General features: G+C 39.7%; 1 protein-coding gene across 2 annotated transcripts in view; it reads left to right on the top strand.

Moving 5' to 3' along the window:
- The first annotated feature begins 9,170 nt into the window (after window positions 1-9,170).
- SYK (spleen associated tyrosine kinase) overlaps window positions 9,171-14,546 on the top strand; it is a 50,104-nt gene continuing 44,728 nt past the window's right edge. Inside the window, exon 1 of one of the 2 annotated variants that reach the window (XM_086869387.1) lies at window positions 9,171-9,609. The gene's annotated coding sequence lies outside the window, so the exon portion shown is untranslated. The remainder of the gene's footprint in view (window positions 9,610-14,546) is intronic. The other variant, XM_086869386.1, reaches the window with a different exon arrangement.

The following is a 14,546-nucleotide window of genomic DNA, read 5'->3' as shown; positions in this document are numbered from 1 at the left end:
AACATGAATAAGAAAAGATATACTAACAGAAACATAGAAAATGAAAATTACAACAATATAAATGTTATAAACTAAGGCAATAGCAGCTCTTAAAAATATGAACACAGGGCTAGCCTCAAAGTTCTCTAAAACTCTCATGAGAAAGGCTTATTTCATGTAATCAAAATCACCTCAGTAGTTCACCATTTCTCTTAATGCATTTAATTAAGAAACCTGGAGGTAGCTTCATGATGCCCTGAATTCCCTGAATTACCCAACTAATGAAATTCACAACTTATGTGGTTCCTTAGATCAAAAGCCTACTAGGACCACCTGTCTCAGCTTCTATTGATCCATTTTTCAAGCTATAAAAAGTGTATGAATAAGCTGGGAAAGCAATCGCACTTTGGCTCTAACTACTGCAGCCCCCAAAGAGAAACAAATAATTAATTAAGATAAAGTGGTATTTTATAAGAATAAGTGAGGGGGGAAATGTAAACAGAATGATGTTCTAGATGGATTTTGGAAGGCCTAAAAGTGAGGTCTGAAAAAGTGTGCAGTCCCCAGCAAGAATACAATACATCTCACAAATGAGGCAATGAAAATACCTTTTCAAAATAGAGTCCAAAGAAAATTGTTACAGTATAAATATTTCTCTTAACTATCATCTTGCAATCACAATCTCCTTCATCCATCTTTTCATAAACTTTTTCTTGTATGGCTAATGAGATTGATAAAAAGTGCAGCCATCGTGGAGCTGCCTTCAATGTATTTGAAGGACTGCAGGATGGAAGAATAACTAAATACAATCTAGGGCAATAGTATCCATTTACAGTGTCTTTCTAAAATCTTGGTGAAATTCAACTATTTCTGTTTTCCACAGTGAATGTCTTCCATCTTTGCAAGCACATCATGTAGGGGTCATATACACAGTTTGGTTTAGCACTGAGTTTTACACTGACTTGCAAGAGATGAATCAGGCTAGGTAGGGATTACGAAACAAACATCAGGTCTCCAGGTATTGCAGTGAGGCTCCAACACTCCAGACCAGGTCTGAATGTTATTTGGGTGTCTGGAGCCACCTGGAGTCTTTTGAGCACATCTACCTCCAAACTTTTCCCACAGTGTACCTGTTTTTAAACACAAGGTCTGTTTCTCCCTATGAAAATATGTATAGCATCACACATAGACTTTCATGATTTGCGCTTGAAGAATGTTATATACAGAAAAGAGGTTTTTTGCTCACGGAAAACCCTTGACAAAACCACCCCATCTTGCTCCACAGATGCAGAAAGGCAAAGGAAATCTATTGTTTTAAGTAACTCCGAATTTCAAACTGTTTTATTTGAATGATTTGTGCCTGTTGCATCACACATTTAGATATATATTTAAAAAATAAAAAAAGAAGACAGAAAACTAGAAAATTAAAAAAAGAAAGAACCAGCTTTTGATGCTTCACATATAGCATGCCTTATTTCTTTACCCCTCAATTGCTGTTAGAAGTGCTGTGATTATGACTCTGCTGGAGGGACATTATTCATATGTGATTAATGTTGAAAGGCTAATGTTTAGTGCCTCTACTTCCATCCCAATGAAGGATACCTCCAATACAGTGTCTGATTAAATGCCCCAAGTGCTGCTTTTTTTAACTTTTTTGTTTTTTTCTCTTTGTCACAAGCACATGTCTACATTTGAAAAATAATCTAGAAAAATGTTCCTTTTTCATATAAGGTTTGTTCATTCCATTTCTCTTGCAGCTTCTTAAGAGTTTTGTTTAACTGTAAAAATAGATAGAAAAAACATGCAGTACAGGCATAAAGGAACTTTTGACAGTATTAATTAAGAAGTGTACCAGACATAGAGAAGTCACTGTTGTATAACATAAATGTAAATAAGTTTAAAATCAAGGTAACTTCTGCTTTCTGTTTCAAAACTATGAGATTTCAAGCAGTTTCAGTTCACAAAGTGCTACAAATGCTTTTGTGTGTGCACTTGGGTCAAATTTGACAGAAATTTGGTTGAGATTATTTTTTCCATGTTCTTATTCAGGGAAGATAAAAGATCTTTCAGCTTCCCATATTCATGATTTTAAGCCTTAGTTTTTTTAAAAAATGGATATTGCTCCTGTCTTGTCCCCTAGAGCTGAAAAGCTTTTGTGTGGCCATGTAATGCTTCCATTCTTGCACAAAGCACCTGCACCTTTTCTGTGGTGAAACAATGGGAAAAAAAAACCAACAAAAAACCAAAGGTATTATGTTGATTAAATTCCTTCTGAAGGCTTTGCACAGTTCTATAAGAAAGTGTGTTTTTAAATTACTGTTTGAGTTCAAACTGATTTAGTCCAAGATGGAACATCAGAGACTGTTTAAATACATTTAAAATTTTGTGTGTGTGTGTGTGCATGTGTATTTGTACATCTACAGTGAAAAAGATGCTATTAGACCTGAACAAGCAAGTTTCCTTCTTATTGTCTGGACTAAAGGAAAACTAGAAACCAGACTAAAATTTCAGGATTAGTAATCTCTGACTGTGAAATACTGCTTTTTGGTAGAAAATCTGTTTTCTTGATGACATGCATTCTTATAGCTGTTAGAAGTATGGTGTCTTTCTGGTAAAAGTCTTTTGTGTGCACAAAATTAGGTAACAAGTACTAGTGTAAATGGCATATTCATTTAAATAGCCAAACTTCTGCTCCTCCTGTACATTGAAAGGAATGTTAACATTCTTGCAATCCAAGGATTCCCAAATCAATTCCATCATGGATAAGATTGTGGTTTTCAAAGTATCTGGAAGAGTTCAGATTTTTTTATTTTTTTTAACACACTTTAGTGTAGTTTCTGTGCAGAGACAGGCTGTGGAAAAGTTAAACGTTAGTCACTGCTAAATAAAGTCTCAGAAAATAAAATACAATGGAAGACTGAAAAGTGTAATTTGTGCAACTTCAAGATATTCATTGGACTACATAATCTCAGATATATTACTTCAGCATGAAGATCTCAGGTACCTTGCAGCAGTAAATGAATTAAAACTAAGTTGTTCATGATGACTGATATTAACTAAATATTTATTCTGACTGTAAAGGCAGGAATTTTGGTCACGTTAGCAGACAGTTAATACCTTGGATTTTAATCTTATAGTATTGTGTAGCCTGATTCATTTGACAGTGAATCCTGGATTGGAGGTGCCCACGCTGTTCAGCTGGAAGATATTTATGACTGGGATGCAAGGTCAGCTCAGATCTGGCAGGACTCATTAGTTCAGGTGCAGTGATGTGGAAATGCTTCATAGCTCTTCCAGAGTTGGCACAATCCAGAAATAATATATCTGCCTTTTGTGCATCACTCAGGTTCTGAAACAATTATAAACTGGCTTCACAAAAAGACATACTGTGTGTCTCCACAACTTGTTCTCATAAAGATTATTTCTTGCTATTTGGTATACCCTTTCTGCTTCTTCAGAAAGCGGTGTGGGTCCATCTCAGATTGCTAGTTCTGAGCACTATGGGTGACAGCTAATTCATTTTCTACAAGTGTTTCATAGACTAAAGCATACATGCACAGATGCAGCCTGTGCCAGCACTGCATTTAAGCAAATACAAGATCCTTGACCACAGTGCAAAGATCGAGTGACTGGCTCTGTAGGAAACAGCTGACAAATATTACACAGAGAATAAAACTACAGCTGCATCCAAGCTGATTCTTGAATTGTCTCTCATGCCTCCTCACTGTTCTTGAGATTAGAGAGGGGCTCATTGACAAAGGCATGACAGGAGAATTTAGGAGATAATTTATAAATTATAATTTATAAATATATAAATTTATAATTTATAAATTTATAATATATAAATAGATAATAAACTGAATTTTCTTCTATTTGTAAGTATACACACATATATATGTATATTTCTATATATTATGAATTTATTTCTATATATATAGATACAGATATAGATATATAGATATATAAAACCATTGAAATAACTTGTACTATTTATAGTCTCAGACAACCATGTCTCAGTTGAAACTAAAAAATCAGGAGTTTTGTGTACCTCTTCTGAGCTTATAATAGGAATATTTTTTTACTATTTTCATTTCTGCATCTCCTAAGGGCCTGAATATTTCACCCATTTGTCTCTATTTACTTATGTCCTTGATTCAGTATAAATGCAGCTGCTTTTATTATCCATAAGAATATATAATAGCCTTGGAATGAATTGGAGATGCTTAAATGTCAATGCATATGACCAGGAGGCATGACAGTTAATAATACTGCACGTCTCGCCCAGTGCAGTCCCCCCTCACAGTTTGCTTCCATCCAGTACTGCTCTGCTTTTGCATTTCTAAGATGGCAGCAGGGGAATGCCCATCTAGGCATTAATCATTACAGTACCCAAGAGGAAGAAAGGTGAAATACCCCATCCATTAACTGATTGTGCAATCAGGGAGAATCACAAACGGAACAGGATGAAGAAAATGTGCCCTCCATGCTCTATGTACACAACCAGTGATGACAAAGAAAAGGTTTCTGTTGATGGTGTAACTACATGTGAATGCAATCATGAGCTCTGACACAAGGCCTTCCAACACTTCTTTTGCTGACTATGACAGTCCAAGATGGCTGTCAGAGGCTACATACATATCCAGCATTTTACAGACTGAAGTGCTCTGGAAATGGTGCTGAAACAGAGTCCCCCCATAGTAACTCAGTCATCCGACAGTTAAAAGGTGATTACATGTTCTCCCTCTTTTATTTTTTCATCCTTATGTGGTTTTCATTCAAACTGGACACTACTAATTCTAATAAGTTCTTCTTAAGAACTTTTCTCAAATCTTCTTAAAAGTATTTTCTGCGCCACAATTAGGTAATTATTTTACAGAAAGATTTAATTTTTAAAAAGCCCTGTGCTTTTTTTTTCCCAATTATATCTTGCTATTGTATACACTTTCACTTCTTTCAGCCATTGTCGTCATGCAATGCACCATTCTTTAATGTTCATTTAAACAGACACATAATTTCTATAACAACAAAAGCTAGAAGCAGTAACTAGTCATGGGAATGAAGTGGAGGAAGTCATAAAGACCAGACTAGCCCAAATCTTCCTTTCCATGGAAGTACGTATTTTTGTAAAGCCATCTAGGCTCAGAACACATCTTTTTCCAACTAATCTACAATCTTAAAATTTTAAATTTAGACATCATACCTTCTCATATCACACTCTTTAATGTGTAAAAAGTACATACAACAACTACTCTTAATCGCTGGTGAGCAAAATTATCAACACTTTTAAGTGTGACACATTTCTTATTTTGAGGTAAAAATAGAGAGGAAAGGTGATAAATGTGGCTATTGCATGCAAAAAATACAGTATTAAAATAGCTATATTTATATTTATATAAAATATCACAGATATAATTACAATTATTGTGAACTCATAAAGCAAATACCTTCACAGCCCACAATTTTCATATTAGTCTTGATTTCGTATAGCAGAGAATATTGCTACTGACTGTTCAAAACAGTAAATTAGTATGCAAACACAACAATCATAATTTATAGATTCTTACAATGAGCAGGCAATTCAATTAATTTGTTGGACATCTCCCCCAGTTTACTTCTGTTTAATTGTACTGAGTTTCCCGTAGGGATTGCCACTAGTGTTTTCCACTTAAATTGATCTATAAGTAAGGGGAAATTTTATGGAAAACATACAGCTGTTATTTAAAATCCATTAAATATTTCAGTCCTGTAGGAAGTCCTTTATATAAAATAGGGATCTTTGCAATTCCTTGGATTACAGAAGGAGGCCAAAAGATTTGAGATTAGGGTCCTTACTTTTTGAAGCTTTTGATTCAGTTCAGTTTTTCTGATTCTAGTGCAGGACATCTGTAGTGAAAGGTGTCTCTGCCTGTGGCAGAGGGTTGAAATGATCTTTAGGGTCACTTCCGATCAAAACCATTCCATGATTCTATGATTCTATGGCATTTGTTTTTGTGTCACAATATTGCTTTCAGGCTATTGACTCTTGATTTTCTCTAAATATTGTTTACTGCTATTGTGCTAACATGGAATCACTGTTTCCATCAAAATTAAAATGAAGCAGATAATAAATAACTCCCAAACAGTGCATATTTTTGCTCAAGCCATGATGGAATTCAATGATCCATGCAGAAATTTTATATGCCTTAAGTAAAATGAGTCACTTCTGCACTCTTTTTGTAGAGATGTACAGTCCCATCTTACTGACACTAAGTTCTTCGACCATAGAGACCCTTTACTTTTAGCTGTACATATGGTCACACGTTGAGAACTTGAACCTCAAATAAAATTGCCCATCAGTGGCATTGTATCTCTTGTTGCTATGCATTTTAGGAAATCTCACATTAAATCAAACAACAAAGCTTCAGTTTATCTTCAGCATTCCCTGCTATAGAAATGAAGATGTCACTTCAGAAAACACCCACCCTCAGCCTGTAATTACGCAAAGGGTAAGCCACAGTAATACCCCTTGTGCTCAAGCAGAATTCTAGCAGGCCAAACAGCGTCTGCAAAAGTTGCCTACACTTGTAGGACAGAAACCAACCTAAAAATTCCCTCCTGGAGAATGAAATAAAAAATAATGCCTCAGAATGGCAGCTTCACTGAATTTCACTTCTGTCACTGAAGAAAGTCTTATTTCAACATACTTACTTGTATTTTCTTCAAACCACACAGTCCCTGTAAGGATGAAGACAGGAGAAAAGCAACAGAAGCAGTAGGAAAGCAACAGAATAGACACTTTTTAACTACAGATTTGCAAATTTTGGAGAGGCTCAGTTGCATAATTTGTTCTTATAAGTTTTACTGATCTTAGAGTAAGAATAGTAAAGAAATGAGATTTGAGAATATTCTAATAAATCATTTAAGAAAACAACCATGACTGCTGAAAGCAGAGGTCTTTCAAATATTCAATGCCATAGCGAAAGCATTGAAACTCCCTCCGATATTTTCAAAAAGTATGGAGCATTACAAAGCTAATTGTTGCAGTTATTATGCACAACTAGTTGGACACCGTGTAAAAATTATTAATTTCTACTGCATATATTCATGTTGGGTAGGAAAATCCATAAGTTTACTGAATCTTTCTATAAAATCCAGATTTACACTTATTAAATGTTTCCAGAAAAAAAGGAGGAGTTATTTTACTTCATTGGTTACTGGCCTTAAACAGAGCTGGCCACACATCTCAGGAAAGCTTCAGAATGATAATATGTATGTTAGGATATGCTAATATACAACATTACACGTAACAGATAAAATAAGATACTTCAGTGTTGTGAGCACCTTATCAAAAATCTGTGTGGCAGAACTCAGCTATTTGAATTAATTCTCATATGAAATGAAAGAGAAAGTAAACTGTGGACAGCCTAAAAATTCTTTGCTTTGCCTACTAGAATTCCCCTCCACTGCCATAAGCTGACCCAGGCCAGCAGCCAAGCACCCACACAGCCGAATGCTCAGCTACCCCTGCCCAGCAGGACTGATGTCAGAGTAGGGAGATCAAAAAAAGCCATTGTCAAGATAAACATAATGTAATAAGCGAAGGGAAAAACAGCAAGATCACAACCACACCAAATGATGCAGAGCTGGTCACACACCACCTCCCATAAGTGCAGTGATGACCAGCAAATATCAGATTGGTGGCTGCCTCAGAAGAGACCCACATCCTTCCACCCTTTTTCATCTATCCCCAGTTTTGAGTGCTAATCATGATAAGAGCTATCTCTTTGTTCAGTCGCAGGAAAGTGTCCCAGCTCTGTACCTTCCCAACTGCTTGTGAACCTTTACCTTACACACTGGGAGCAGTGATTGAAAATGGAGAAAGCTCTGACACTGTGCAAGTACCATACAGGAACAGACAAATTGTTAGCATAGTATCAATGCTCTTTTAGCCAAAATCAAAGATACAGCACCATATCGGCTGCAATAATGAAAGCTAATTCCTTCCCAGCAAGGTCCAGTACAATTGCTTATGCACTACTGGTGATTTTTTTCACCAATTTAAGGTAAGACTGCCTCTTAAAGAGCAGTTCACGGTCCAGTAATGACTTTTCAAAAGCTTTCTCTGCAGATCTGCTCACACTTGGATGTTCATATGAAAATAACAATACCATGAAAACAGGTCTAAGAACTAGGTTTTCTAACTTACTCTCTTTTCTCTAACACGGAGACAGTACCAGTGATAAGTGCATTAAAGTACCAATAAATAATGCACTGCCATTACAGCAATTGCTAAAAGTCTCACTGAAACAAAGCAAAACCAGAGACCTTTTAAAATGGCATGAAATATGAGATTTGTACTTTGGCACCTTGAATATCAGGTTGATATCAATATCAATATCACTTTGAATATCAGGTGGACAGACCATTTTACAATAAGGAAAAAAAGTGTTTTGACTGAAAATAATGCCTGTATCCCACATTAAGCGCTAACACCGATTTACTACGGGGAAGAGGGAAGCGGACTTTTCCTGCTGCAAGCACTGCCCATCACGGGACACCAGGCTGTGTCATGCAGCACAGTCACCACTGAAGGAGACCTGCCCACTCTGGCCTCACCCGAGGCCCTCATGCCTCACACCCAGCCCTGTGTGACCCATATCAGGAGCAGTTGGTCCCTGGGCTGTCGTTGGCAAAGGATAGTGGCACTTTTTGGCTGTGTGGTCTCATCTTCCACAGGAATTAATTGCATCACACAGTGTGCTGAGGAGGCCTTGAAGAGTTGAGACTTTCCTTCCAGTTAACTGTCTGGGACACTGGAGTTCCCTTCAGACGTGGAGCTGCTACAAAAGTTTGATCAAAACATGGGAGAATTTTTTTGTGTGAAATATAGCAGCAAAGGTGATACTGTGCTACGGCAAGCCTCTGTGCTGCTCCAAAAGGAAACCCTCTGGGAGTCCTTTTCTCGGCAAGTACACACAATGCACCAAAGGACACAGCACTTCAATATTCCAGAATTCTCAATTCGTGTGTGCACCAATACGCACACACTCGTTTTTTCCCCTCCGAGAAGCCCGCAATTGACACACTTCGATCCTGTGTCCCCAGCGTGGTGCTGGGCAAGGACACGTCCATCCTCCAAAGCCAGATGTCCGGGAGGCGCTACAAGGAGCCCGAGCCTGGGGTCCCAAGGGGACCCGGCACCGCGGGGTCCCGAGGGCGGCCGCCTCAGGCCGCACCAAGGGCCCGCCTCACGGCGTCCCGAGCAGCGGGCTCCGGAGGAGACGGACGGTCCCTCGCCGGCGGCTCCGGGGGCCGCAGCGGTGGTGGCCACCGCCCGAAAGAGGGGCCCGGGGACACGGCGGCCGCGCCCGCTGGACAGGAGGGAGCGCTCGCCCACACCGCTGAGGAAGTGGCTGCGGCTGCGAGCGAAAACGAGGAAGCGGCGGGTCCCGCGGCGCTGAGAGAGAGAGGGTCCGGCCCCGCTCCGGCGGCACCTCGGCTCGGCTCGGCTCGGCTCGGCTCGGCTCGGCTCGGCTCGGCTCGGCACGGCTCGGCACGGCTCGGCACGGCTCGGCACGGCACAGCCGTCCGCCCGAGGGCTGCCCGCCGGGAGGAGGCGGCGGCGCGGAGCCGAGTGGCCCTGAGGCAGCGGTGAGTAGCGGCCCCGGCCGCCAGCACAGGGAGCCCGAGAGCGACGGGCCCGGCGCCACCGCCCCTTCCCCGCCGGGGACTCGGACGGGGCCATGGAGCGGGCGGCGCTGCTGCCCCCGCTGCGGGGCTGGGGTGTCGCGGGCACTGGCAGAAAGGAGAGCCGGGGCGCTCAGTATCGGGTGGGAAGGAGGGTGAAGAGCTTGGACACAGGAGGGTCCTAAGGAGCGGCGGCAGAGAGGGGCACTCGTGTCGGGGTGGGAGCGGGCGGCTGGCTGGAAACGCACCACCAGCCTGAAACCTTCCCGTACTGAAGTGCTTCGAAAAATAAATACCACCAGCCCAGCGTCTCAGAAGTTTGAATCTAAAACTTAGGTGCAAAAGAAAATTGATTTTGCTTTGTCTCGAGACGTTACTGCGGTGGCAGGTTTTAGACAGAGACAAGTGTACACAAAAGTAGGGCTACTGGCTGAATGGTGCCTGTGAAAGATTTGTGCCTGGAAAAAACCTTTTAAAATGCGAGTTTTCTTACCAAACTTCCCTATTTTGTTTCCAAGAAAACAACTATGGTTATTGTATCACTGGAAGCGCTGAAAGTAGTCGATTCTACAAGCCTTGTGCCCGAGAAATTTCACTTCATTTTGCGTTCTGCCAGCATTATTTCTGCAGTTATCTTTGCATGCACTTTATGTTGTAGCTGTCTAGATTAGTTTGATGTTATTCTGGACAAAATTTGGACTATTGTTAGATGAAACTGTCACTTATAAGAGTGGCAGGTTGAGTCCTAGTCTGGCCAAGTTACTCGATATTTTGTAAAACAATTATTTAAAGTAATTTTAAAATGAAATTATTAATTTTTAGGGCATTAACAGTTTATAGGATTTTTTTAATGTTGGTTTTTTCTCCATTAGGTTTCTTTCATGCTCTTTTTATCCATATTAGATCTCCTGAGTCCTTGGGTTGAATCCACGGAGTAATCCACGGATGCAGCCATCCAGTACAGATGCATGAGGTTTCAGCATGAAAAGCTCTGTAATTTTACAGGCTTGAAGGCCATACAGAGTAGCAGGGTAGACTGAGACAGTTCCCTTTGAGGAACTGTGACTTTTCTTTTTTTTTTTTTTTTTTTTTCTGTTAAACATTGAGAGATAAATAAGGAAGTTTGAATGTTCTTTGTATTGTCACAGTTATCTTGTGAGGGAGAAAGATTATAGTCATAGATATGTATATTTTAACTAAAGAGTTTGAAAGCTGTGATTCTTAAAAAATGGATGGAATAGATAAAAGTATATAATTCTTTTACTTTTCACAATCTCTTGCAATCACTACAAAATACCATGAGAAATACAGGTGGTATGTTCTGGTTTTTCTTCAGTTAAAAAATTTTAGCACTCTGTCTAAGCAAGGGTGAACTGTGCAGCTTTCCCTTTTGCACATTGTTGCGATTCTAATACAAGAGCAGAATTAGATCCGAAGTTACAGAAGACAAAAACAAATTTATTTTCAGAATTAGCTAGCAGTTTATGTTGAGCACAAAATAACAGTACAGAAGACTGAAGTTATATGCTTGTTTTAAGCACCTTTCAAGATACCAATGGCCAAAAAAAAAAAAAAGGAAAATATCTAGAGTAATTTCTTTAGTCTCCCATCTTTTCTTCTGGATCTGTTAGGACAGAAGTATTGTAAATGGGAGAAATCACTTCTGAAATGCATGATGTGTACAGAAGTTATGGTCTCTCAATGAAAATTTTCTCCTTTTTTGAAATTACACTTCTTCTTTTCTTCCTAATCCTTTTCCAAGATCCAATATTTCGCAGAAAACAGTAAGTCAAATGCCACTGCTGGTTTGAACACTACGAGTGTAAGAAATTCTGTTTGGATCTGAATCTACTTAAAACTCTAGGTAGTGTTATCATTTTTCCAACTTTGTAGACTTTTGGGTCGGGGCCCAGGATCTGTTGTGTACACAGACTGTGCCAGAATCTGCCTTCAGCTGCATGTGTTTAGCTCCAGAATAGCACAGCTGAAAAGGGGAACTTGTCCGGGTTTATATCATATTTACAAGGAATACAAGAGTTATCTATGAATGTGAGTAATAGTCACAGAAAAATCATTCTAAATGAGTCTTCTAATCTGTTATGTTGTGCTTGACACAAACCACTAGCTGCTTCTAAAAATTACTTCTTTTTTTCTTGAATGTAAACATGTGCTTAAGTGAGTTGCTCCACGAGGGCAAGGATACCTACCCCACCCAAAGCATCTGTTACAGAGCTGAAGATGGACTTGCAGGTGGAGGAGGAGAGGGCAGCTCACTAGATGTCTCAGCTGGCATTTCTAAAAATGCCTTTACAAAAAATGTTTCTTAATATCTGTACTGCTTTTACAGAAAAACATTATTAATTTCTGTATTTAGATTTAAACCTTTCAACCATTCTCATGAGAGAAAGAAACCTTGGGCTTTGCAGTATCCCTAATCTTTTGTACGGCATAGGATAGTACAGTGTACAATTATTAATATTTATTTGAGGCATGGTAAAATAATTTTGATCACAAACCTCTTGCTTCGTATTTGCATTTTATTTTAAGGTTCCAGCAGCAAGGGTACATAGCTAATATTGTTTACCTTTTAATTTCATGACACAGAGTAATGTGAAGGCATACAGTTAAGCAGAAGGAAACATTTCCCACTGACTTCTTCGTTGTATGTTGGGGTGATTGGAAAACATCAGCATTGCAAATGCAAGAAGTGTGAAGGAGCCCGTATGCCCCTGAAACAAAAAGAAAAAATACAGTATTTGCTGTAGCAAATGATAATTAATTAATAAATACTGTGTTTGACACAGAAATATTGCTTACCTCATAGAAATGAAATAAAATTTTGTAGTTTGTGTATGCATTGCAAATTTGAAATTAGGTTATAACTTCCTGTGCCTTTACATACAATCATTAATGATACTTCTTAAGAGGGGCTCTTCTAAAAATGAAATAAAAGGTAAAAAAACTTTTGAGACTCACAGAGATCCTAATGTTATAAAGTGGCTTCAGTATATCTATGTTTGGACCAGTGTTATTTAATATCTTCATTAATGACAGACAAAAGATCAAGTGCATGCTCGAGAAATTTTTAGATAACACCAAGCTGAGATGTGCAGTTGACACACCTGAAGGCTGGGATACCATCCAGAGGGACCTGGATAAACTCAAAAAGTGGGGCCATGGGAACTTGAGATTTACAAGACCAAGTTCAAGGTGCTGCATCTGGGTCAGGGCAAACCCCCAGTATCAGCACAGGCTGGGGCTGAACAGACGGAGGACAGCCCTGTGAGAAGGCCCTGGGGGTGTTGGTGAGTGAGAGGCTGGACATGACCCAGCCATGGGCACTCCCAGCCCAGAGAGCCAAACGTGTCCTGGGCTGCATCCAAAGCAGTGTGGGCAGCAGGGGAGGGAGGGGATTCTGTCCCTCTGCTCTGCTCTGGTGAGACCCCACCTGGAACCCTGCATCCAGCTCTGGGGTCCCAGCACAGGAAGGACATGGAGCTGTTGGAGTGAGTCCAGAGGAGGCCACAAAGATTATCAACAGATTGATGATTGACAGAGCACCTCTTCTGTGAGGCTGAGAGGATTGGAACTGCTCAGCCTGGAAGAGAGAAGGGTTTAGGATAACGTGGTTACAGCCTTGCAATTGAAGCCTGAAGGAAACCCACAAGAAAGATAGAGAGATATTTTACAGGAGCCTGTAGTGACTGGACAATGAATGCCACAGGACAAGTAGAATGGCGTAAAACTGAGCTGGTTTAGATTACACATTAGGAAGAAATTCTTTACTATGAGGGTGGTGAGGCACTGGAACAGTTTGCCCAGGGAAGTTGTGTATGTCCCATCCCTGTAAGTGTCCAAGGCCAGGCTGGGGCTGGCCCTCAGTATGGGGCTCTGAGAAAACCTGATCCAGTGAAAGGTGTTTCTGTCCATGAAAGGAATATTGGATCTAGATGATCTTTAGGTCACTCCAACAAAAGCCACCCTATGATTCTGTGGTATGTAAAATGCTGCAAGCCTTCCCTTTATACCAGGTACCAGAGCAAATAATTTAAAATTTACATGTATTAGAACCTAAATAACCAGTGTACAGGAGTATGATTACAGATAGTTTGTCCAGTTTCTCTATCACTCAGTGTGTAGTAAACTGAGGTTGGAATATGTTGGTTGACCAGCTAGGGCTGCTTAGTCATTTCTCCAGTTTTGCCCACATTTGCTTTGAGATAGCATTCCTCCAAACAGATATGGATTTCTGGGTGTCTTGAGTGGACAAAATGTCCAGTAAAATTTCCAACAACTTTAAAAATAAAAAGAGGGAGCAGAAGAAATTTTTCGGTAATGACACTGAGCAGAAGTAAGATATGAGGTGCTAAAAGCTTTGATAAAGAAGCAGGACTTTTGGCATGGTAGTATGTAAATCCAACCCTGTAAATTCCTGAGACAATATCTAGGCTAGGGGTGGAGTTGAAATTGACAGGAAATACAATCATGATTGGAGGCAACTAGAGAAAACACATTCAGGAAGTGTTAGAGTAGGATATGTAGCAAGAAAACAGGCAATTGCTCAAATATTTTAATATCACAAATCCTTATCTTAAACAACAGATTCAATGAAATAAGTAGGGTGTCACCATTTCATGCATGAGCCACAGCCTATCCCTAGCCTCTTGCAGAGACATTATCTTATTTTTCTCCTGTGTTTGTATAAAATAATGAAGTAAATTACTGGGGGGAAAAAGAGGAGGAAACCACAAAACTTCTAAGACCAGAGCCTATAGAAGAAATAGAATCCAGAACATATAGAGACAGTATGTGTCTTAGCTAAAGCCAGTGTGACTGAGAACATGTGGTATGCTAGATCTAAATGCTAAAATGTGTGTTGCTGCCGACCACTTAGTATTTAG

Source organism: Cyanistes caeruleus, chromosome Z, assembly GCF_971803275.1.
Source record: "Cyanistes caeruleus chromosome Z, bCyaCae1.hap1.1, whole genome shotgun sequence".
NCBI classification, from domain to species: Eukaryota; Metazoa; Chordata; class Aves; order Passeriformes; family Paridae; genus Cyanistes; species Cyanistes caeruleus.
The sequence above is the reverse complement of the archived record's forward strand: the minus strand, read 5'-3'. Positions and strand labels throughout refer to the sequence as shown.